Source organism: Protopterus annectens, chromosome 1.part0 (assembly GCF_019279795.1).
Source record: "Protopterus annectens isolate FY-2018-M chromosome 1.part0, PAN1.0, whole genome shotgun sequence".
NCBI classification, from domain to species: Eukaryota; Metazoa; Chordata; order Ceratodontiformes; family Protopteridae; genus Protopterus; species Protopterus annectens.
In genome coordinates this window covers 1,554,236-1,576,870 of record NC_056725.1, presented here as the reverse complement: position 1 = coordinate 1,576,870, position 22,635 = coordinate 1,554,236, and the positions used below count along the sequence as shown (strand labels likewise).

General features: G+C 37.7%; 1 long non-coding RNA gene across 1 annotated transcript in view; it reads right to left on the bottom strand.

Moving 5' to 3' along the window:
- Nucleotides 1-685: 685 nt before the first annotated feature.
- The window catches only part of LOC122801187, a 270,025-nt gene continuing 248,075 nt past the window's right edge, over nucleotides 686-22,635 (bottom strand). Inside the window, exon 3 of the long non-coding RNA XR_006364674.1 lies at nucleotides 686-1,973. This is a non-coding gene — a long non-coding RNA (uncharacterized LOC122801187). The remainder of the gene's footprint in view (nucleotides 1,974-22,635) is intronic.

The following is a 22,635-nucleotide window of genomic DNA, read 5'->3' as shown; positions in this document are numbered from 1 at the left end:
GCTATGTTAAATGTCTTTTGGTGTTGTTTTAATACTGTATTTTTCAAGAAATTATGTATGGTAGTCTTTACTAATTGCTATTTCTAATTGATGCATGCCTATTTATTTAAGTAATGTAGACAGCTAGGTTGAAATAATTGGGTTTAATTAAATGTGTGTGATTTTTCTAATTGATTTTTTGGTTTTGGATTGGTCTTACTGATCATATGACCTGTATAAGAGTTCTTAAACTTGTTGGTACTTGCATGTATTCTTGCTCTGATGAAGTCTAATTGGAGTTTATGGATGAAAGCTATCACTCAACGAATGTAGCTTGTTAATAAACTTTCCTTTGTTGACTTCTTGGAGGCTGCTTGTTTTTTTAGTTACATTTTCAGTTCCTGGTTATTTAGCTGACTGGCTAAATTATTGTTTCAATGATAGTCCTCTCCAATTTCAAACTGACTTTTGTTATCAAAGCAGTGTAGAACAGATGATCAAGAACACATCTAGGGGTAGCTACATCCACAATATAATGTTAATAAATGTAACATGTTCACAAGCATTGTCTATAGACTCTGACAATGACAGTGCTGTTTCCAGGTTAAGAAATGGGGCTATTGCACCTAAAAATAAAACCACCTTGTTAGATTATACAGCTGGGGTACATCTGAATAAATAACGGTTTTGCCAGAATAGACTGAGATACAAGCCTTTATTCTTCCAATATAACCTCATTGAATGCTATGGATAATAACTAGAAGGTCATTAATTATTATATTTTAAAAGATATCCTTACCTCACAAAATACATGAAGATTTACAACTAAACCTTTGTGCTGAAGCTGCAGAATCAACAAGCTGTGTAACAGAGGAAAAAAGCTAGCAGAAGTAAAATCCAAACGTTGCTGATAAGATTCATCAAACCATGTAACATAAAATATACCCAACTATGAAAATAATTTAAGATCAAACTTTGAGGACAGCACACAAATACACATTTTACAAATGCAAAGGTTATATTTTAATACAATATAAGCAAATGTAAAAAAAAAAAAAATCATGAGTGCAGCATTGTGATAGGTGACTACATAGTGATCTCCAAGCCAGTAGAAATATTCAATATCCAATATGTTATAAAGTACATTTCATGCCAATATCAGAACCCAGAGAAATAGACAGAAATATCATGTTTAAATAATGAAGTGTCTTCCATTACAGAAGGCACGGTTATATCAGCCTTGAACAAAATTAACAAAAAGGTCTAAGGGTCCAGGCAATATTCCTTGTACTTTTTGTGCACATACAGTGACAGTCTTGTTAAACCCCTATCAATACTCCAAAACAACCTCTGAAAGATGGAATAAGTACCTGGCTCTGGCACTCTATAGCTATGGTTTCTATCTACGAAGGGCAGTGAACCATCGATCCTGGTTACCACAGGTCAGTCAACTAGACATACACTCTGTAAAATCCTAGAGGAATCCTTTTGCATGGGGTTGAAGGAAGATTTCTCTTTGAGCAAGATTAGCTATGCCTTCATCAAGGCTAAATCTTGCCTTCTAAGTCATACTGCTATATTATTTAAGAAAAAATAAGCACCGTGACTGATGAGATCACTGCATACATGACACCCAAGACTTTCAGTACATTCCTGTGGGTGGGAATTACTGACAAGTTACATAATCTGAATATAACTAGTCATTATTTGTCCATGGTTAGAGAAAATAGTAATTTAAAGTGGGAGACTTTCAAGCTGATCCAGCAAAGGTCAGAGTTTATATTCCTCAGGGCTCTGTACAGGGTCCACATCTCTTTGGAGTTTTCTTCTGTGAAGTCAAAGAAGAGAGGCACTTTGGCCAACAATCTAGCAGTGTGGTTATTTCTGCACTGGATGTTTCTGTGCAGCAAGAGGACAGATGCAGTGCAATGATATTAGCTTTGCATTCATTCTCAAGAAGCAGTGTCATCTCAGCCTTTGCAAGTACAATTTAACTGCAAAATAGAAGAGTAAATAGTTAAAAGTGAGAGGAACCATGATAAAAAAACTACATTTCCAGCACAGGATTGTCACTATAACAAGGTGACCCATGCAGTACTAAAAGGCACTACTACCCACTGCACACAAGTATTCTGTTCTTTATTCACTGCACTCATTTGCCCAGTTGTAGAATACAGCACTAAATGACACAGATGTAATGCAAAATAACTGGTGCATCTTGAGAAACATGCTCTTCCACAAGTCATAACGTATGTGCTGCAATTTGATAAGTTATAAAATGTGAGCCATTTCACAAGTTAAAAAACATGAGCTACTCCACAGGTTATAAAACATGTGATATTCTACAAGTTATAAAGTGCTCCTAATCAACAAGTTATAGCATGTGCTACTATTCCATAACTTATAAAACGTGATATTCTACAAGTTATAACACATGCTGCTATTCCACAGGTTATAAAATATGTGATAAAATATGTGATATTACACAAGTTATAATGTGCACATATTCCTCAAGTTATAAAACACGAGCTATTCCACAAGTTAAAAAACATATGTTGCTATTCCACAAGTTATAAAATATGATATTCCACAAGTTATAATGGCTCCCTTTTAAAATGTTGGCACTCAAAATGCTGAGTGCCAACACACCAACAGAAAATCCTGGAGAACAGCGAGTCTTGAACACCGCTATTCTCCATTAAAGTTCTTTTTGCAGGGAACCAAGACCCCACAGCCCCTAAACATATGTATACTAACTCCAAGATTACCACATGTCAGAGAAAAGGGAATGTTCTGAGAATGGCTATCCTGGACTTAATATATACAAGTCTGCTTTTTCAGTCATTTAGTCTCCATGTTTTGGGATCCACTAGAGTGACTCCCAATATGTGAAATAGTTTCCAGTTATAACATGTACTGCTATTCTATAAGTTATAAAACATGCTCTTCCATAAATTATAAAATATGAGTTATTCCACGAGCTATTCTACAAGTTATACAACATGCGCAATTCCACAAGTTATAAAACACGCTATTCCACAAGTTATAAAACATGATATTCCACAAGTTATAACAGACACAGCTATATTCATATTTGTAAAGTTTAATATCAAAACCAGGGTACTCATACACTGTTCTGCAAGTTGTAAAACATGGTCTATTCCATCAGTTATAAAATGTAATATTCCACTAATTATAACATGCAAATGCTATTCTGCAAGTTGTAAAACACGAGCTATCGCACAAGTTATAATACATGCTGCTATTCCACAAGCAATAAATCATGCATTCTGTCCACAAGCTATAAACCCCATTTACACTACTACTAGTCTCTTGGTTACCACGCTTTCTTTTTCCTGTAAATATGCACATACTTTGTCTTTGTTCTTACTCTCTATCATCTTACAATTCTACTTTTTTCAGTCCCCTTGTCTCCTTGGATTCTGTGTCTTTATCATTACTTATATCTTACCAAGAACTAGGTGGGCCACTGAAACAAGCCAAACTACATCTTCAAGGATCAAAGATGTATTTAATTAAGCAAATAAACATAAAATTAACTGCTTTTTGTCTCTTCTAGTAGTGAGACTTCATCAGATATAACAACACAATAGTAAATCACGTTTAAATATTGCATGTGCACAAAATACAAACATTCAATTGGTTACATAACTCACACCAAAAACCCCTCCCTCAGCTTGAGTTAATAATTATATAGAATACTACTTAATATACAACAGAAAATATACATATGCAAGTTTGAAGAAAAAAAAAGTTTTTAAATATGTATACACTCAATACATATTAAAATTGTATAAATATGAATGTATAGACATAACTAAACATTAGAAATATAATTTCTAACAGTAAATCTATGTATTTCCTAACTTATCTGGATAAACTTTTTAATTTTAAAATGCATAAAACAGATATTAAATAATTTAAGCCTGGATAATGACAAGCAACCAGGCGAAGTTGCCAAAGCAACTCTAATCTTTCAAGTAACAAAGAAGATGGACCCCCCCCCTCATGTCCACAGAGACCAAATCTATCCCTCTAAACTTGAATTCATGATGGGGGTGGTCCCTAATATGTCTTGCCAAAGTATTTTTATATTTGTTTCTGCTTATACAATACTAATGTTCATAGATGCATTCCCGCAACTTCCTGTTAGTCTTACCAATGTAGAATGTGGGACAATGTGTACACCTAGCCAAATAAACCACCTGTTTAGTTTGACAATCAATTTTATACCTAATACTAATTTTCCTCTCACCTACAACAAAGGTGGACCTAGTGCCCATGTATTTACAAAATAGACACATATTACACTTAAACATACCTTTCCTGGTGGTCAGTGGTCTAATATTCCCTTCCAGGATTGGTTTAAGATTAACCCCTTTTCTATAAACAATCCTAGGGGCTACGGTGAATTTCTCCCTAAGTAGTATATCATTAGTTATTAGGCTCCAGTTCCTAATTATAATAGAACTTATGCTTAAAACATCCATGCTAAACATTAAAATGAAGTTGTAAGGATTTGATATTACACTTTGTACGAGCACAGAAGTGTCAACAGTGGTCTCTGTGCTCAAAATAGGCCTTTAACACCTCTCTTAAACTGAACTTCATTTATTAGCAAAAATAACAATTTGTGGGGGAAACCCTTCTTTACAAACATGCTCTTTAAAAATTCACACTCACTTAGGAAGTCCTGGGGGCTGACATAATTAAATAATTATAAAGCTGTAAATCAATTTTAGATTCTACGAACATGTCATTAATAAACGACTTAATTCTCGAATGAGCAAGATTCATTTCATTCCTAGTTACTTCCTCATACATATCATTTGTAATAACCCTCATCATCCTATCAATATAGTCTTCCCATGTTCATAATAGCCAACCCACCCCCTTTATCTGGCTGCATAATTCTAACTGGAGCATCTTTCAAGAGTTTAAGCATACTTTTATCATCTTTGCTAATACTGTAACCAAAACTTTTGTGCTGTGCATTCTGCTGCAAAGTGTTTCAAATATCTAATTCACAAATCTGCTCATATAGAGCTAAAACAGGATGCAATGGGGGTAATCACTTCTAAGAATATTTTGCTGACCTAACAAAACTAAGGTTCAATTTTCTCATGAATAATTTCAAGTCAATTAGTGTCTTTGCAATATCCGCCCGTGATGTAGGCACAAAAGTATACGCTCATGACAATAAATCCACTAATTCAGGGGCAATATCAATCTCTGAATAATTAAACTTGCATATGTATATTTTTTGTTGTATACTAAGTAGTATTCTAAATCAGTATTAACTCAAGCTGGGGGAGGGGGTTTTGGTGTGAGTTATCTAACCAATTGAATGTTTGTATTTTGTGCACATGCAATATTTAAACGTGATTTACTACTGTGTTGTTATATCTGATGAAGTCTCACTACTAGAAGAGACGAAAAGCAGTTAATTTTATGTTTATTTGCTTAATTAAATACATCTTTCATCCTTGAAGATGTAGTTCGGCTTGTTTCAATGGCTCACCTAGTTCTTGGTTGATTGTTTTCATTTACATTTGTCCAATTACTTATATCTTGCTTTGTTTTCAAACACTTTGTGTTACCCTTTAAAATTCCAAAGGCTACTTTTCTGCTTGTAACATGTACACCTCAACATGATGTAAAGTTTGTACATAGCATTGTTTATTGGTTTCTATTATTTCTGTGTCCCACTATTGGTCGTAGTTGCTACATTTTTGTTGCTGCTATTTTGAATGTAACCTGAGCTGTGTCTGCAATTGGTCATGTTGCGATTGGTGCTCTATCCCAGTTAACAAAATAGAAAGAAAACAAAAATAAGTGTGATATTTTACAATTTATAAAATATGTACTACTCCGCAAGTTATAAATTGTGTTGCTATTCCATAAGTTATAAATCAAGTGCTATTCAACAGGTAACAAAAGCAATTCCACAGTTCCACAAATGATAAACCATGTGGTATTCTACAAGTTATAAAATGTGATTTTCTGCCACAATTTATAAATGATGCAGTATTCCACAATTTATAAATATATAAAGCAATGTTAAAATCACTGACTTCAAAATGGTCTTAATGATTACATATGGGATAGATGGTATCTACAGTAAAGGTTTTTCTAGATCAGTAGGTTACTACTTGATAGTCTAGATGTAAGTCTACATACCTTTATTTTAGTTAAAAGAAAATGCCACCCAAAAAATCAGGTGTTTCTTATCACACAGTTATTTTCCTGCCCTTTACTCCAGTATAAGAGTACATATAAGTATGATTTTATTTATTGCTCGAGTCATTTTCTACAGTTTTCACACACTATTTTCTTTATTAAATTTTGCATCACTTTCTTCTGCTTACATTTGCCACATCTTTACAACATAAAGGCAGTTTGTTTTTTAATTTATTTGGCTTTCTTAAAAGAATAAATGGGAAGGGATAGTTAACATTCTCCTTATTAGCTTTAACAAAATAAAATACTTGAGTAACAAATTCTGTCTCTCATAAATTTTGTACTGGTTCAACGGGAAAGCTTAAACCTAGGCATAGGTAATGTAATCCATCTTTTACGCATGTGATATTAGTCACAAATGACCAGCTTCACACCTCAGTTAGAAATCCTGGCAAGCCAGAGTTCTGAACTTGAAATGAAGCAAATACATCGACTACTGTTTGAGGCTTAATCTTACTATTCAGATATACCTGAAATGGCTTTTAAGCACATTGGTATAAACAGAAACAAAGGGATTAAATGAAACAGAATAAATGATACTTTTACCAGACACTGCCTTAGCAATTAAGTTATCTCAGTGCTTCCATTGTAAACAATGCACTGATGCAATGCTATGTGGATACACAGTAGCAAAAATCATATCCACACAGTGGCCTGGACAATTCTAGAACATACATTAGAAAAATATAAAACCACATTGACATTCGTACTCAGAAAGCATCAAACATGTGGTGAACCATATCTTTTTTGGGGGGGGGGGGTAGAAAAAGTGCATTGTGAAATCTCATTACATAAACAATTTATCAATACACTATTTTTGGAAAATATTGCCATGTTACAGTAGTTTGTGAAAAAATTTGTGATGGCCTATATAAGAGAAATGAAACTTGCATCTTATGTAATTAAACATTTTTGATCATATTGCCTCAAACACTTATCTTGCATGGCTATCATTTAAACAGGGAGTAAAGGGGACTAGATGAGTTTCTGAGATAACATTTATTAGTACAATGTGTATACATACAAACATTTTTGCAATTTCTTAAATGTTTATTGCATCATTGATTTAGATGACATTACAAACAATAGTAACATACTACTAGTAGATCAATTATCTTAAAGGGCAGGAAAAGCTAAAACATATAAACCTCCTGGTTCAAGTCAGTCAAACATCACATGGCTAGGTGTGATATTTGGTTAGATGTTGAAATGTGTTTTTTTTTTTTTTTGTGGGTGATGGTCTTAGGAGGAAAATTCTGTTAAATTAAACAAAACTAACTGCAAAAAAGATATGCAGACTAGAAAACAAGGGTACACATTATGGCCACAATGTTTCTGAACTGTCAGTCTGCTGACTATACACAGTTCTCCAAGAACAAAGGTTGCTTAATTTACCTTAGCTATACGCCTAGGTTTACATTTGTTACAGCCACCATTAGAGAGAATCTGTAAAATCAGGGACTTTCCAATGAAAGAACCAAAGAAGCAAGGTAAGTTTTTTTTCCTGTTATATGACCTGTCAAGTCATTTGCCAGCTTATGAGACAATAATTTTAACATTAATCAAGTTATAAATATAACTATAATTTGGTTCACTGTTTTTAGGAACAGCAGAAATGATTAACCCTTTTTATGTTAAAAAGCAAGTATTAGCATTCGCTTCCTATAAGTAGCTATAGTTAATCAGCAGATGCATCTGGCTCTAGTAAGGTAAAAAAAAGGCAGTGTAAATGTTATTTTATTACTAACAAAAGCACAAAGATTAATAAAATAGTCAATAGCTTGTACTTTTAGATAATTTCATGTTAAAATGCAACATGATTATCTGTCACTGAAATAAGTGCACTTTTCTTCTTTGCGGAGTCAAGTTGTTGGACACCTGCGTAATTGGAGTGCTTCCTCAACCACATACAAAGGTTTAAAGATGGGGATTATCTAGTACTATGACATTGCTGCCATTCAAGATTATATTCTGTATGAGTTGAGAGTAGCCGCCTTTTTGAGTATCACACAGTTATCTTCAAAGAGAAGTAGAGGTCAGTTTTACAGGTAAGCGATGAAGCAGTGCAGGTTTCTAGGTAATACCCTGCATTACCAGTTATTAAAAGAAAAGCCTCTGCTGGTTTTATGCAGTATATTAGAGGCATTTTGAAACCAAAAGATGTGGTTTCTCTCTATGTAGTTCAGGGACTTTCCACATATCTTCCAAATAAAATAGGTATCATTGCTGGACAAAGTTCAAACTGTAATGCCTGATATGTTTACAGGAGCAAAGTTTAATAGATACGGCATGTCATTACAAACCATAATGTCTGACACATGGACAGAAGTGAAGGTTTAATGACTGCAGCGTGCCCTTTCTGCACTCTGACACACCAAAGGGTAAGCCACGTCAGCTCCTGTATTAAAGTAATGTGAGGCTGTGTAATGGTCTCCAGATCCAGACTTATAATGGCTTCTGAATATGTAATTAAAACAGACTGAAATAATAATTTCCTTTTTACAACTTGCTGTGACCATGGAAAGCATAAATATATATAATAGGAAGGGATGTATTGGGGGAGATCAACCCAAAACATTGTTTTGTGACAGCTGGACCCACCCTGAAGAAAACTACTGGTGGTAGCAACATTTTGTCAGTGACATAATCGGTCTTTTTGTGAATCAGTGCACCAAATTAAAGTTCAGTTATACAAAAATTACCCTTGCAGTAATGTTTTCTAGAAAGAGAAGAAAACTGGAAGATCTTTTACATCAAGCTCCAATGAAAGGATTGAAATCACAGAGTACTTTTACTTCAGTATCAATTGAATACTGGACTTTTTATTTTGTCATATAATTTCATTTGGACAATTACATTTCAGTGGTAAAGTTTATTTGGTAGGTCAAGTAAAGGAATAAACATTGCTGACAAAATAATGGATCCCTTTTGAGTCCAGAATGGTCATCCAACTGTCCCCCCCACCTTTGCTCATATTCCTGAACCCCATGAAGCTCTGCCTCCTCTTCCCAGTAGTTGGAAAGTTCCGTTGCTGTTTTCAGCCGCAATACTAGGAAGAAACAGTTTTGAGGTCCGTACATATTCTGACTTTGTAATCTTTAGTAAAGTGACTTTTGTACCAGATCTAAAATTCCACTGCCAGCCAAATTACCGCACTATTATCAATGTTTTTAATGAGGGTCCACCCTCCTAAGAAGACAGCAAGTTATTATGCCTATCAGGGTGCTCATTCTTTGTCTGAGATCATCAGCGCCTTTCCAATCGGCAATGAATGTTATCCTCATCCTTCATCTATCTGAAAACAATGATCATTTTACCTGCTGTACAGAATAAGGGTCTTTAGACTGGCACCATTAATTCTAACACTTAATAGTTCTCAGTTGTACAGGAATTTTATCCAAGCATAGTATGTATATTTCTGTGTTCTTCTGCATACCTAATAGACTTCCTGTCCGTCGAAGGACATAAGTGTTATAATAGATGGGAAGTCTAGTCAGCCACATAAGTGCTACTCAGCAGCTGAAGTCATGATTAGAAACACGGGTCCTATCAACATGGATTTAATTTTATAAAGCAGACAGGTAAATATACGTATATACTGTTCCCATACGAGACCACGCTAACTCAACTGACTCGGTTTTGCAAATCTGCCCTTCAAATAGATATGAAACATCTAGAAAGGGTCAAATGAAGAGTTACTCAAACAGTTTAATATTTTTCTTACAATTTCATTTGGACAGATTCCATAATATGTGATTTTTTTATCCCAAGGGAACTAGATGTCTAGAGCAGGATAAGTCACTGATGTGTTGTGAACATGTTAACGTGAGAAACACAGCTTGTCTGTTCTATCGGATTGTGCCCTTTCCTGACTCAAATCATGTTGGCCTACATTTTTTGCCACAAACCTATTGGGTGAAATTAAAAGTTACCCTTTCAAAACATTTTTCCTAGGGAAAACGACAAGCTGATGAGCTTATAGTATACAGCACTTCCTGCATTCTTGGATTTCAATATGGGCATTCTTCCAATTTTTGAACACATACCTATGCTGTAACTCTAACAGAACATTTAAGATTAATATAGTGTCCTTGATTTGATCTAAAATTAAGCTGTTTCTGCCATCTGGAGCAGCAGCTGGTTGGGAATTAACCTTCTTTAAGGACTCAACTACCTACATATCCTCTGCCCTAAGGCAGTCACCACAAACTCCCAAGGGAATTGTGGCAGAATCTAGATGACTCGTCGACACTTGTTTATAGGAGAATATTTCCACAATTTTCTTTTGGTCAATTATGATATTGTCATTCACCTCTAAGGAAGAATAGCTTCTTACATGTTTGTAAAATAATTTCTTGTTATCCCTTGTATGCCTAGGCATGCTGCATTCTTTCATCACTGTTTAGTCTTTCTGGCTTACATTTTAAATTTATGATATACAATTTTATATAACTTTTCAAAAGGGACCTTCCTGATTGCTAAATGCAGGGTGAATAAGACAGTTTGTTTGAAGAAGATTATGAAGTTTCTGGCCATTTTAAGAATGAAAGGTTCAAAGAGAGCTACACCTTGTAAGCTGCTGGAAAACTAAGGGCGTTAGTCTTCCTTAAACAGGGGACTTCTCTTTATACAACCTCCTAAGGGAGGGCATCTGTAGCTTCATACCACCTCCCCCCTCAGAGGATGCAGACAACTATGCTGAACAGTATGCCAGTGCAGTATACTTGTACCTGTACAACTGCATGGACTCAGCCATACCCAACAGAACTAAAACCTGCTCCTCAATGAAACACAAACCTATGTGGTGGACATCCTGTATCAACAGGCTTTAAAACAAAAGGAAAAAAATACTGTCAAGGGTAAAAAGGAACAAATTCCTAATTGGAAAAACTCCCTCCTCAGCCTCAACAAGCAAATTAGATCACAAGTGATAACCTCCAAAGCCAATTATGAATCGAAACTAGCCTCCAAAACAAAGGGAAACCACAAAGCCTACTTCAGTTACGTCAGGAACCTCTATGGCAAAGCCCATGTTTGTTCCAAATTAGTACTTAACAGTATCGCTTACACTGACCCTGTTGACTTAGCTAACCTGCTAGCAGATAGATTCAGTGTAAACTTCACCCCATCTCCCGCAAAGACTATTTTGACATCCCCGATACTTGTCCCGCATGTTACATCTCCATAGATCAAGTGTTAAAGGCCCTATCCAAGGCAAAGAACACAGCTTCCATGGGACCTGATAGTATCCCAGGCTGTATTCTCACCATCCCCAGCAAGAACTAGCTTTGCCATTGAGCACCCTATTCAACCACAACCTAAGTACAGGCTTCATTCCAGCAGAGTGGAGGAACTGCCATATCATCCCCTTGCACAAAGGTGGTGCCACTACTGACCCTGGAAGTTATCATCCTATTAGCTTGACAAATCTGATTTGTAAAGACATGGAGCATATTATTATGGATCTCATAAACAAGGATATAGGCAATCTCCAAGCACTTGATCCCACCCAGTTCGGATTAGTCAAGAGCAGATCTTGCCTATTGAACCTGGTTGACTTCTTTGAGACCGTCACCAAGGCCCTTGATGAAGGAAAGTCAGTACATACAGCTTACCTTGGCTAGGCCAAGACCTTTGACACAATCCCCCCACTCGGGCATCATTGAAAAGCTAACACAACTTGGCGTAAATCCCTGTCTCATCGGTAGGTGACCAACTGGCTCACTGACAGAAAACCCCAGGGTCAAAATAGGTGCCTCCATCTCCAGTAGCAGACCTGTCACTAGTGGAGTTCACCAGGGATCTATCCTGGGAGCCCTACTGTTTGGCATCTAGTTTTTGGAGGTCCAGGCAAAGACAAAAAGGCCTGTGGCTGACCAAGTTTGCGGATGACTGTATGTTGGGTGCTGTCATGGTCCCCAAATGATGTTAACATACTGCAAGAGGGTCTCACAGCAACTAATGACTGGTGCCAAAATCATGGCTTCAAGCCAAATGCAAAAAAAGTATCATCATGCATTCAGCAAAAACATGGCCCCTACTGATTACCACATCAACAGCAACCCCCTAAACACACAACCTGTGGTGAAAGACCTGGGTACTCAGGTTGAAAATCTCACATTCAACAATCATGTAGTGGCAGCAGTCAGAAAAGCCTTTTACTTGGTTCATCTCATAAGTAAAGGGATTGCAGCTAGAAAAAAAAGGAGGTTATTACCTCTCTATACTCCCCCCTCATTAGACCAATAGTTGAGTATATTACCCCGTTTGGTATATACTTCTCCAAAATCTGCACTAACTTAAAAGACCACAGAAATACCTCACAAAGAGAATCCATGGCCTCCAACACAAATCGCTATCACTCTACTTGGTATCGTACAGGTTGCTCAGAGATGACCCTGCACTACTAGAGATGCTGCATATCTGTAAGTCTAACTCCTTGCGCATTACCCACACTAAAGGCCTAAATCTAATATGCAACGTCAACAAATCCTGCTGGAGAGACATGTTTGTCTCCCAGAGGATGCCCCATCTCTGGAATAGACTTTCCATACGTGGCAAACAGAGTACCTAACTGACCCTGTTCAAGCACAACCTTGATGAGTGGATGGGAAACCACAAATTTGTCCCAGGGGTTTCACCTGTGTCCTACAGTGACAGGGGCAACAGGTGCTGACTGAGGTTTCTTTTCAGGGATAAAGTCTTGGCTACGCTTGTAAGGGCCCCAGGGCCATTAGCCTAGTAACCTTCTATGATTCCATGATCCTACTATGGGTTAGTTCACTTAAAAAGCCCTATCTAACTTCAGTTCTTGTTATACATATGTTCTACTGGTTGTGTATAATATATGCTCGCTTTTTTCTTATTTTAGGATTAATTAGCAAAGCAGAGCCAATGACAAACAATTAATATATAAAGAAAAGACAACAGGAAGAGCGGGGGAGAGCGAGAGAGAAGGAGGGGTCTAGAACAGAAATGACCAAGCCTTCTAGAACAGAAAACAGTGGTCATCAACATTCCCTGAAATAGCCTTTATAGAAATATGCCATATGCATATTGTAATGATAACAGAAACATTGTACACAATGAAGTATTACTAGAATGCAGAGACAGACAGACTGCAATATCTGATGTTGATATCTCAATCTAGACAGACTGCAAGTTGCTCTGCACATGATAGCTAGGAAGAGCAGAATTAGAGGTGGGTCATCTTTCTACACAGGGGACTGAAATGCAACAGGAACAAAAGTAACAGACTAAAGTCAGGAGGAACTACAGATCCCCCTCGAGTCAGGAGACTACTTTACCAGCTGCATAATATCTGAGTATAGGATCTGTCTAGACAGGAATGAATATACAAGGCACTGATGGAAAAGATTTATTTATTTGCAGTTGTTTAACCAGGATAGTCCATTGGGCCAGAAGAACCCGTTTTCAATGGAGTCCTAGGGAGAAAAGCTCCACATACAGATTTACACAAAGGTTAATATACAAACATAGATTACATAGGTTACATAGATAAGCAAGACTAAAATTAATATACACACATAAAATGTATGATGACTACAGAGGTAAAAAACGGCTGATAAAAATTGTTTCAATCAAAGTTAAAACTTTTTTTTTTTTTCCCCCGGAAAGGAAAGGAGTTGCTGGATACTAGTAAGGAGTTATATAAGAGAAGGAAACAAGATACTTAGAATAGAGGCTAAAAGAAGTGAAGTACTCCTGATGGGGTCCCATTAATGTCACATGTTATCACGGCAGCAACTCTCAGGAACAGGGTTATACTGGCTGCCCTACACAGAATGTACCCGAAACAGCCATCTGCAATTGAAATAAGGATGGAAAGAAGGTCTTGTCGATAGAAGATGGGAACTACTTAGGGAGGAGTAACAGTGTGGTTTGCAATAAATATTTATTTACTTATTCGTTTATTAATTCATTTAGTTAATTAATTAATTTAATTATTTACATTGTTTGTTTCTTAACTGGGATAGTGGGATAATCCAAAAATGTCTCATTTCAGCCACAGCCTGGAAGTTGCGATAGGAAGCAAAAGAAAAAAGCCTGATATTATTAAAGTGATAAACAGCCATGAAACATACAGAGGTATTGAAGTTACGAATGAAGCATCATATACATCAAAAGTATGCAGAATATATCCATTTGTACCACTGTATAATTGGTTTATTTAACAGTATGAGATATGTTAACAGTATCAATATCTCAGAACATCAAAAACACACAAGGGACAAATGAAGAGTTAAGGAATTCCTCATAGGTAAAGTTGTCAATTCAGGACACATTGCACTTTTAAGACTTAGGTGGTGTTGTTCTGAGGTGAAATGGATTATGAAAGGGCTGGTATGAGAGTGACGTGTAAACAGGAATATGTAAATGAAAGAGGGAAGAGGTTTAGTTCATAAGGAGAGAGGGTATATTGCAGAGAAAACTAGCTGGAAGGGATGAACAGAAGTCTAACCATTTATAGGTGCGTACTTGAAGCAAGTGCAAGTAAAAGTCTTGCAGTGGGTGAAATATTTATTTTTCCTGTAAATTTAATGTATATAGAGAGGTTGCAGATTTCACTTGTCAGACAGTCCCATAAAATAAGACCAAGGACTGAGAATGTGTGGTCATAGATGAAAGGGAGTTAGCAGGCCAGGTGAGTAGAGCTCTGTTGACCTGAGTGAAATCAGTAGTGGCTACTTTTTACAGCCAGTTTTTGGCTTTAGAGAAGGAGTACTGTCAGCAAGAAAGACTTTAGGGACAAGGCAGAGAAGAAGTAAGACAGCACGTTCCTTTATAGGAAACCAGTTGGCTTGTTAGAGTGTTAGACAACAGAGGTCATTTCTGGTGAGAGGAGAATTGTGTGGCAAATTTTGTGGGAGTGTATTTTTTTTTCATGGAGGGATAGGTGAATAGCGGTAATGCATATTCATACTGTGGTGATAAAATGGTTTTGCCTACAGTGTTTTCTTCCTTCTGGCATAAGGAAGTAGGATATTTTGTGGCATTCAAAGAGAGAAGAATTAATTATAGCTTTCACAGTTGTGATGTAGAGTGACATACTTAAGCTTTGATTCAGAGCGACACTTAGATATCTGAAGGATGAGATGTGCTGTGGAAATTATTTTCTCTAGGGTAGGGGCGTAGAGAGGCAGAAGTACCTTGTGTGGACTCCCAACTTTTTTTTTTAATCAATCAGGGTTGAAGGCTATGGAAAATGTTTTGGAGTTTCTGTAAGTGTCCTTTATGGCGGTGAGCAGATTTGTAGAAAACAGTCATCAACATGCAGAATAAAGGTGGATAGTTTGAGGGTAGAGAATAAATTGATATGCTGTAAAGAATAGAGGCTATGACTGAGCCTTGGGGAATATCTGTAATGATTTTTTGGGGAGCTGACAAGACACTGGTGCATTAAAATGCAAACATTCGAATTGTGAGATCACTGTAAGGTGTTCTATATGGAGGAAAGGCCAAAACTAGAGTAAGTTAAAGAGAAGACTCTGGTTATCCAAGTCAAAGGTTTTGGTGAACACCTAAACAATCAAGCTAAATCAAAGTGTTACTGCTAGGTTTTACCTGATTTTAGCAATGTAAGAAACTGCAAAGGGAAAACATTAGGAAGCAGTCTAGAATGGGAGATAAAAGACTAATGGAAAACTCAAAGTGGTAACAAGTAATTATATAAAGCTTAACAAAAACAAAAGGAAAGATGAAAATTGCCACTCTGTTTTCATCCTGTCTTTTTCAAAGAAGTCAGCAATAAGGTTTAAGAAGGTTACTATGCAATAAATGTAAGAAGGGAGTAGAAAAGGTAGGGGAGCAGGAAATAAAGCAATAAAATCAAACAGAAGGACACAAAAAATGCCATCAGAACAGCAAAGCACTAAACATTTAGAAAATTATTTTAGGAGTAAAGATAAAACCTTTATAGGCACATGAAGGAGCAACCTAAAAATGAAGGGACACATAATAAGGCAAAGAGAAGAGAATATGGGCAGACTAGCAATGCATGGCAAAGATGATGAACCCATATTCTGTTTATTGTCCAGAAATGAGGATGAAAGTGAAACTAACCCATATGTGGCAAATGTTACTGGTAGAGTTATTGGTACCTATCTATTCACGCACAAAAAAAGGATCTAAAAAAATAGTTATACTATAAGTGCTTATGTCCAAAACCTGAGTCTTGAAGCCAGGGGCTTGACCATCTTGCAGCTTATTTAGGCTGCCTCTCCAGCTCAGGCTCCAACATGAGTTTGGGCTAGCAGCCCCTTACCTGAACAAAGGCTATGGGTTAGCTAAGTGTGGCAGCTATTAGGAGGGCATGGGAGATGGAGGCAGTATAGATTAAGGTAGTGATTGGGAAGGGGGTTGAGGCTTTTGGAGTATGGGGGGAGTTTTGGGATTAAGGGATGGGAAGGGAGTTTTAAGTTTAGAGAACAAGATGTTTTAGAGTAGATGAGAGATTAAGGAATTGAGGTTTGGGAGGGTTGGAGTTGTAGATTTTGGGAATCATTGGGAACTTTAGGGTTACGGAGAGGGAGTGGAGGTCTAGGGTAAAGGAGTGAGGACTGAGGTTAGCAACTGTGTGGGAGTTTTAGGGTTAGAGTTCAGGCTCTAGTGAAGCTATACAGTTTTGTAGAATCAGGTGTTAAGAGGGCTAAGTAGTTAAAATAGGTTGGGATACTGCAGTTAGAGCACTTGCTTTTCCCTAAAAGTGGCAGCAAATAAGTGTGTCACAAGTTATCAAGATGCAAGCACTTGGAGCAGACCTGAATAACTTCTACATTGGCAGGTTATACAGTATGTCAGCATTGCCCTACACTGTTAACAAATGTTAGGTGTAACTTAGTTCATATGCTAGTTCTTGGGATGAAACATTTAACTTTGTTTCTGCTGAACATAGGTATTTATATCTCTGCTACATAAACCTGATGTACCTATTTGGTTAGGTTTATATAGTTTGTAAACTGGTCTGTGCAGCTTGGGAATTCAGTATTAAAGTCATAATCTTACATCATTATAAATTAACATTAAAAACTGTTGTGTAGCTAACAGAACACTGAAACAGTAGTTAATGAACATAGCAAACTATTGTATGTTTCATTGTTTATATTTTTCTGCTTATCTAGCATTCCCATCACTTCCCTTACATCTGACCATGGTCCTGATTTGTTCAACATATGTAGATGCTTCTCTTTTATTTGGTCATCTGCATCTTTCTTCCTCGCCATCAGGCAGTTACTATCTGCATTGCGTAAAGTAAACATCCAGAAACTTGAATCTCTGATGTGGTTTCCTGAAACAGAGGGACTTGCTAGCTGACTAGTAAATGGACATGGATTGCCTCTTATTTCTTTCCTAAGAATTTAAAAGATACTGTGTGAGCATGTGATGACAAGCTAAGGAAAGGTCCTGCATTGGAATGCCATCCGGAGAGGTGTGTTAAGTTGGCTGCCTGTGCTAACTGTTCAGAATGCTACTTATCAGCTTCAGTTTAGTAAGCTGTAAAACCCATTATAGTCCTTTGCTGAGTTTATGTGTAGGTGCATCAAAACTGATGTGTCAAATCTCAAGTAACAACCTTGTTCATTGGAGAGCAGTATAGGCAGTCACAAGGGTTTAGTTGTTACAGAGGCTGAGAGTGGGTCTGCCAGCTTGTTTTATTTACTGTCTACTGAACTCTTCCTACTGGATGCCAATTTATTCCCCATTTGTGAGAAGTCCCACAGTCCACTAGCAAAAGATCTGTCTGAGAATTATCATGTAGCCAGACACTGTGATTCCTTGTGCTCTCTTCGGCATCCTGGTGATGAGGGTATTTTTTTTTATTTATGACCTAACCCTTCCATATAGTTAATGTGACCACTGGCATCACCTGCGCCCATCAGTCTGCGCATGTGTCGATAAGGGTTACGGTCACTGGCCTGGGTGATTATGCTTATCTACACCCTGCTCCAGCTTCCCATATGCTGACATACCTGCACCCTCCATTGGCTGCTGTGTCAGCAGAGCAGGGGCACGAGCCAGCTGAGATCACCATCCTTCCAACACAGGATGGGAATGCCTCAGAAAAACTATAAGGAGACTAAGAGAACGTATAGTTGAGCATATTAGAAGAAACATCAGAACTAATGCGTTAAGTAAACACATTTCCGAAAAAGGTCAAGAGCATCAATTTAAATTTAAAGTTATTGATATAGTATATATTAGTAGTAAGGGTGGTAATATTAATAATATAGTTGAACTCAAAGAGCATGAATGGATAGTTAGGCTACAGGCAGATTCTTTACCTGGTTTAAATAATGTTGTTAGTCTGAAGCCTATTTTATTAAAAAGACAGGCAGAAAGTTTATAGTTTTAAGCATATGTCTATTTCTATGTGTATGGAGTGTGCATATATATTTATATATGAATTTTTAAATGAATTTTTTATAACATATATATATATATATATATATATATATATATATATATATATATATTGTTATAGAGTTTATATTGTCATACAGGGGGGTGGGATATCATCATTACTATGTGATAGGCTGGCTGTAATCATGTGTTTTACAAGAACTCCTATTTAAATGTTGTATTTTTCATTTGTATGATAGTAGCACTGAGGAAGGGTGTTTGTGACCCGAAAGCTTTGCAAGGAGGGTGGCCTAATGGTTAAGGTGTTTGCCTTACAAACACAAGGTACAGGGTTTGAATCTCAAAGGGGATAATCGGCTAGGCTTAAAATGGCTTGCAAGGGCAATTAGCCTAGTACTAATCTATGAATAAACTTGTTTTATGGTTGGGATGGTGGCCTAATGGTTAAGGTGTTTGCCTTAGAAACAAAAGGTGCAAGGTTTGAGTCTCACAAGGGGTAATTGGCTAGGCTTAAAATGGCTTGCAAGAGCAGTTAGCTTAGTACTAACTTATCAACCTACCAACCTATCAATAAACCTTGATTTCTGTCCTTTGGCATTGGATATCTAGAGTTTGACTTCTGTTATTGTTTCTTCACTCCATTTGTTGCAGTACAGATTGTTTGTGAAGTTTCCTCAAACATGTAACCACAGTGCACTCTGCTGGAAGAAAGCTGATAAGTCAAGCATTGTATGACAGTATGATCTCAGGCTCGGAGACAGGATGTCTGTGCCAGGAAATTCTTTCTATTATTTTGATTTGAGAGATAATTACTAAGGTTTTACATGTATAATGTATGCTGTGGCTTTCTGGCCAGGTGCAGCTTACTAAGAAAGGTACATTTCAAGTTTCTGTTAGCCTGGGAACCAGAGAAGTGTCAAGAATGATGTAATGTGAAATGACTCAGCAGTACTATGTTATCAATTTAAGACTTTCTTAGAGAGAGAGAAAATTAAGCATTTTGTATTTTATCTGAACCTGAACACATCAACTTGCCAGCATTTACTTGCTCTGTAAGTAATGTATTTATTTAGAACAGTGATTTCTCTTGGAGATAATAGAAATAGCCAGATTAGTCTAGCTGTTTTCTATATTTATGTCAGACTATTCTACAGTATTATTTTAAAGCATTTTCCTGTGATTTCTGAACTCTGTAATGTCATTGTGCTGAAGTAATAAGTATTGTCTTGTGTTTTATTATTTATTATTAAATATTTGTAAACCTTTTAACTGTAGCTGTTTTGTGTAAAGGTAATTTAAGCTCTTGTAGTACATTGTATGTATTCAGTGATACTGTCCAAGCCACTCCAATAAATTTAGCCCTTGGTCCCACTTACTGTTTGGATAACAGTAATATTACACAGTGAAATTGGTCACCCTTTGGGAAGGGCCTTATTAGTAGCTGATAAGAGTAGTTGGTGGCAGTGATTACTACCTTATAGCCTGGCAGGAGGGGGCATAGCTGGAGAACCTGTGCCACCAGCCTTCCTCAGGAGTGTTTGTGTGTTTGTATATGAACCAAATCTCAAAGTATGTGTCAGCTACTTGGGCAGGGACATGAAGCACTGGTTGGACAGAGAGGGTACTGGAGGTTTTGGCTTGACTACTCAGATGGGATCTGAACCCTATCACTGTGCCAGTGGGGAGTCTTATTGGGGATCTGGAGAGAAAGGGAGAAACCAGCACCAAACTGACTTTGATCTCTGTGTGCTCTTAAGGTAAATTGTACTTTACTGTGTGTGTACTTCAATCTGCACGCCCCTCACTGGTGCTAGTGGTGAGGATTGAGGCTCCTTGATTACTGGGCCAGTGCATGGGGATCACATATTAATTGCTTGACAGTGGTGGGATATCAACATCAGATATTGTTTGATTGTGGTAAGTTAGCCACATCACATACTAATTGACTTGTAGTGGTGTGGATAGTGAATTCCTGCAGCTTGTGTACAGTGATCACTGAAGGTGTTTTTGTATCAGCCATGAGTGAATATTCAGAATTCAGATCACAATTGTTTTACTTCTTTTGTTAGCTTAGAGTCAGGGAGAGCGGGCAAGCATGTCAGCAGAGGAATATGGCAAGCTGACTATGAGCCAATTGGCTGAGATGTGCCAGGCTAAAGGACTGGTGCATGGAAATCTAACTAAGGCAGACATGACTGCAGCTTTGGTCACAGCTGCATCAGAAAATATCAACCAGGAGGATGATCAGACTGGCCGTGGAGATGTACAACACTCAAGGAATGGACAGATCAACCTTTCTGCAGAGGATTTAAAAATCCATCTACAGCTAAAGAGACTTGAGTTGGAGGCCAGGCATTTGGAAAATGGAAGCTGAGAAGAAGGATAGGCACAGGCAGCATGAAAAGGAGATGCTAACTCTTTGCCAGAGTCATGGAGGTAATGGGGAAGGGAGTAACCAGACCCCAAAAGCAAAAAAGGTCAGTAAATTTCTTCTGCAGTTTACAGAGGGGGATAATTTTGATAATTTCATTCATATGTTTTAGAGGGTATGTAAACAGTATGATACTGACCAAAGTCTCTGGGTACATTTCCTGACCCCCCTTACTCCATGGTAAAGCTGTAAATGTACTTTTCAAATTATCTGACGTTGAATGTTTTAACTATAATACTGTAAAGAATTGTTTATTAGAATTTTTTAAGCTAACACCTGAAACTTATAGGATAAAGTTTCGTGAGCATAGATGCAAGGCAGATGGAAGTGTGTGTGAATATGTTGCTGAACTGAACACTTATTTTCATAGGTGGGTGAGTGGATGTCAGGTCACCACTTTTGAAGGGCTGGCAGACCTTTTGGTGAGGGAACAAGCCCTTAGCACTTTGCCTGAGGACATGAGGATCTGGTTAACGGATAGACAATGTGCTACTTCAGATGAGTTGGGGAAGAAGAGAGACCTATACCTAGCAAGCAGGGCACCACTGCATAGGAAAGGGACACCCAGTGCTGCTCATGGGTCTAAGGGAACCCATGGTGGGTAGACTAGACAGTCCCAACAGAATCTGCCAGTAGAAAGGGAAGTCACTAGTCCAGGTACACATCCAGGACCTAATGTTAAATGTTTTGAATGCAACCAGTGGGGCCATGTGGCAAAATGTCTTACTGATTGTAGGTAAAATGCAAATACTGACTGTGGAGCTTTTCTCCTCGGGTCTCCACTGAAAACGAGCTAAACACTCAGCTGAACTAACCCAGTTAACAAATGTAAAATTAATAAATAAATAAATAAATATAGATGTCCACAGAGGCAAGGTGGGTAACACAAGGTGAGAGAGCCAGTAAGTGGGAAGGACAAAGTGCCAATAGTAGGTTGTCTTGAGACAAGAAGAGTACCAAACTACCACCAGAGGTTATATCCTATCGTAGTGAATGGCAAAGAGGCCATTGCTAAAAAAGACACAGCCTCAGACATAACCATTGTGAAGCCTGCAATAGTACAGAGGAGCAATACTTGCCTGGGTGATCTACTCCAGTCAGAGCTTTAGGAGGGACCCCATTCCAAATACCTTTGGCTAGGGTTAACCTTAACTGGGAGGGTGGAAAAGGAAGCCAACAAGTAGGTGTGTTTGAGGCTATCCCTGCAGATGTCCTGATAGGGAATGATTTTGATAATGCAGTACCATGTTCTCATGCAGTTACACACAGTCAGGCTTGGAGACAAGCTTGTGGGTCTGGTAGCCTGGGGGAGACTCAGACAGACCGCACACTTGCAGCCAGGACTGGTGAGGTGGTTACTTCAGGGAGGGAGCTACGCTATAGCAGTGAGACTGAATGTGAGCCACAACTGCTTGTGGGTACTGATGGTTCCTTGGACAGAGTGACTGGAAGGCCAGAGGTGAGTAGTAGTACCCAGGTTTACACTGAGGCACCACTGTCAGAGGATGCTAGACTTCCTGTGGAAGGGGAGCTCGGAAGGGTTACTAAGAGAGAGTTGAGATAGGCTCAGCTCTTTACAGTAC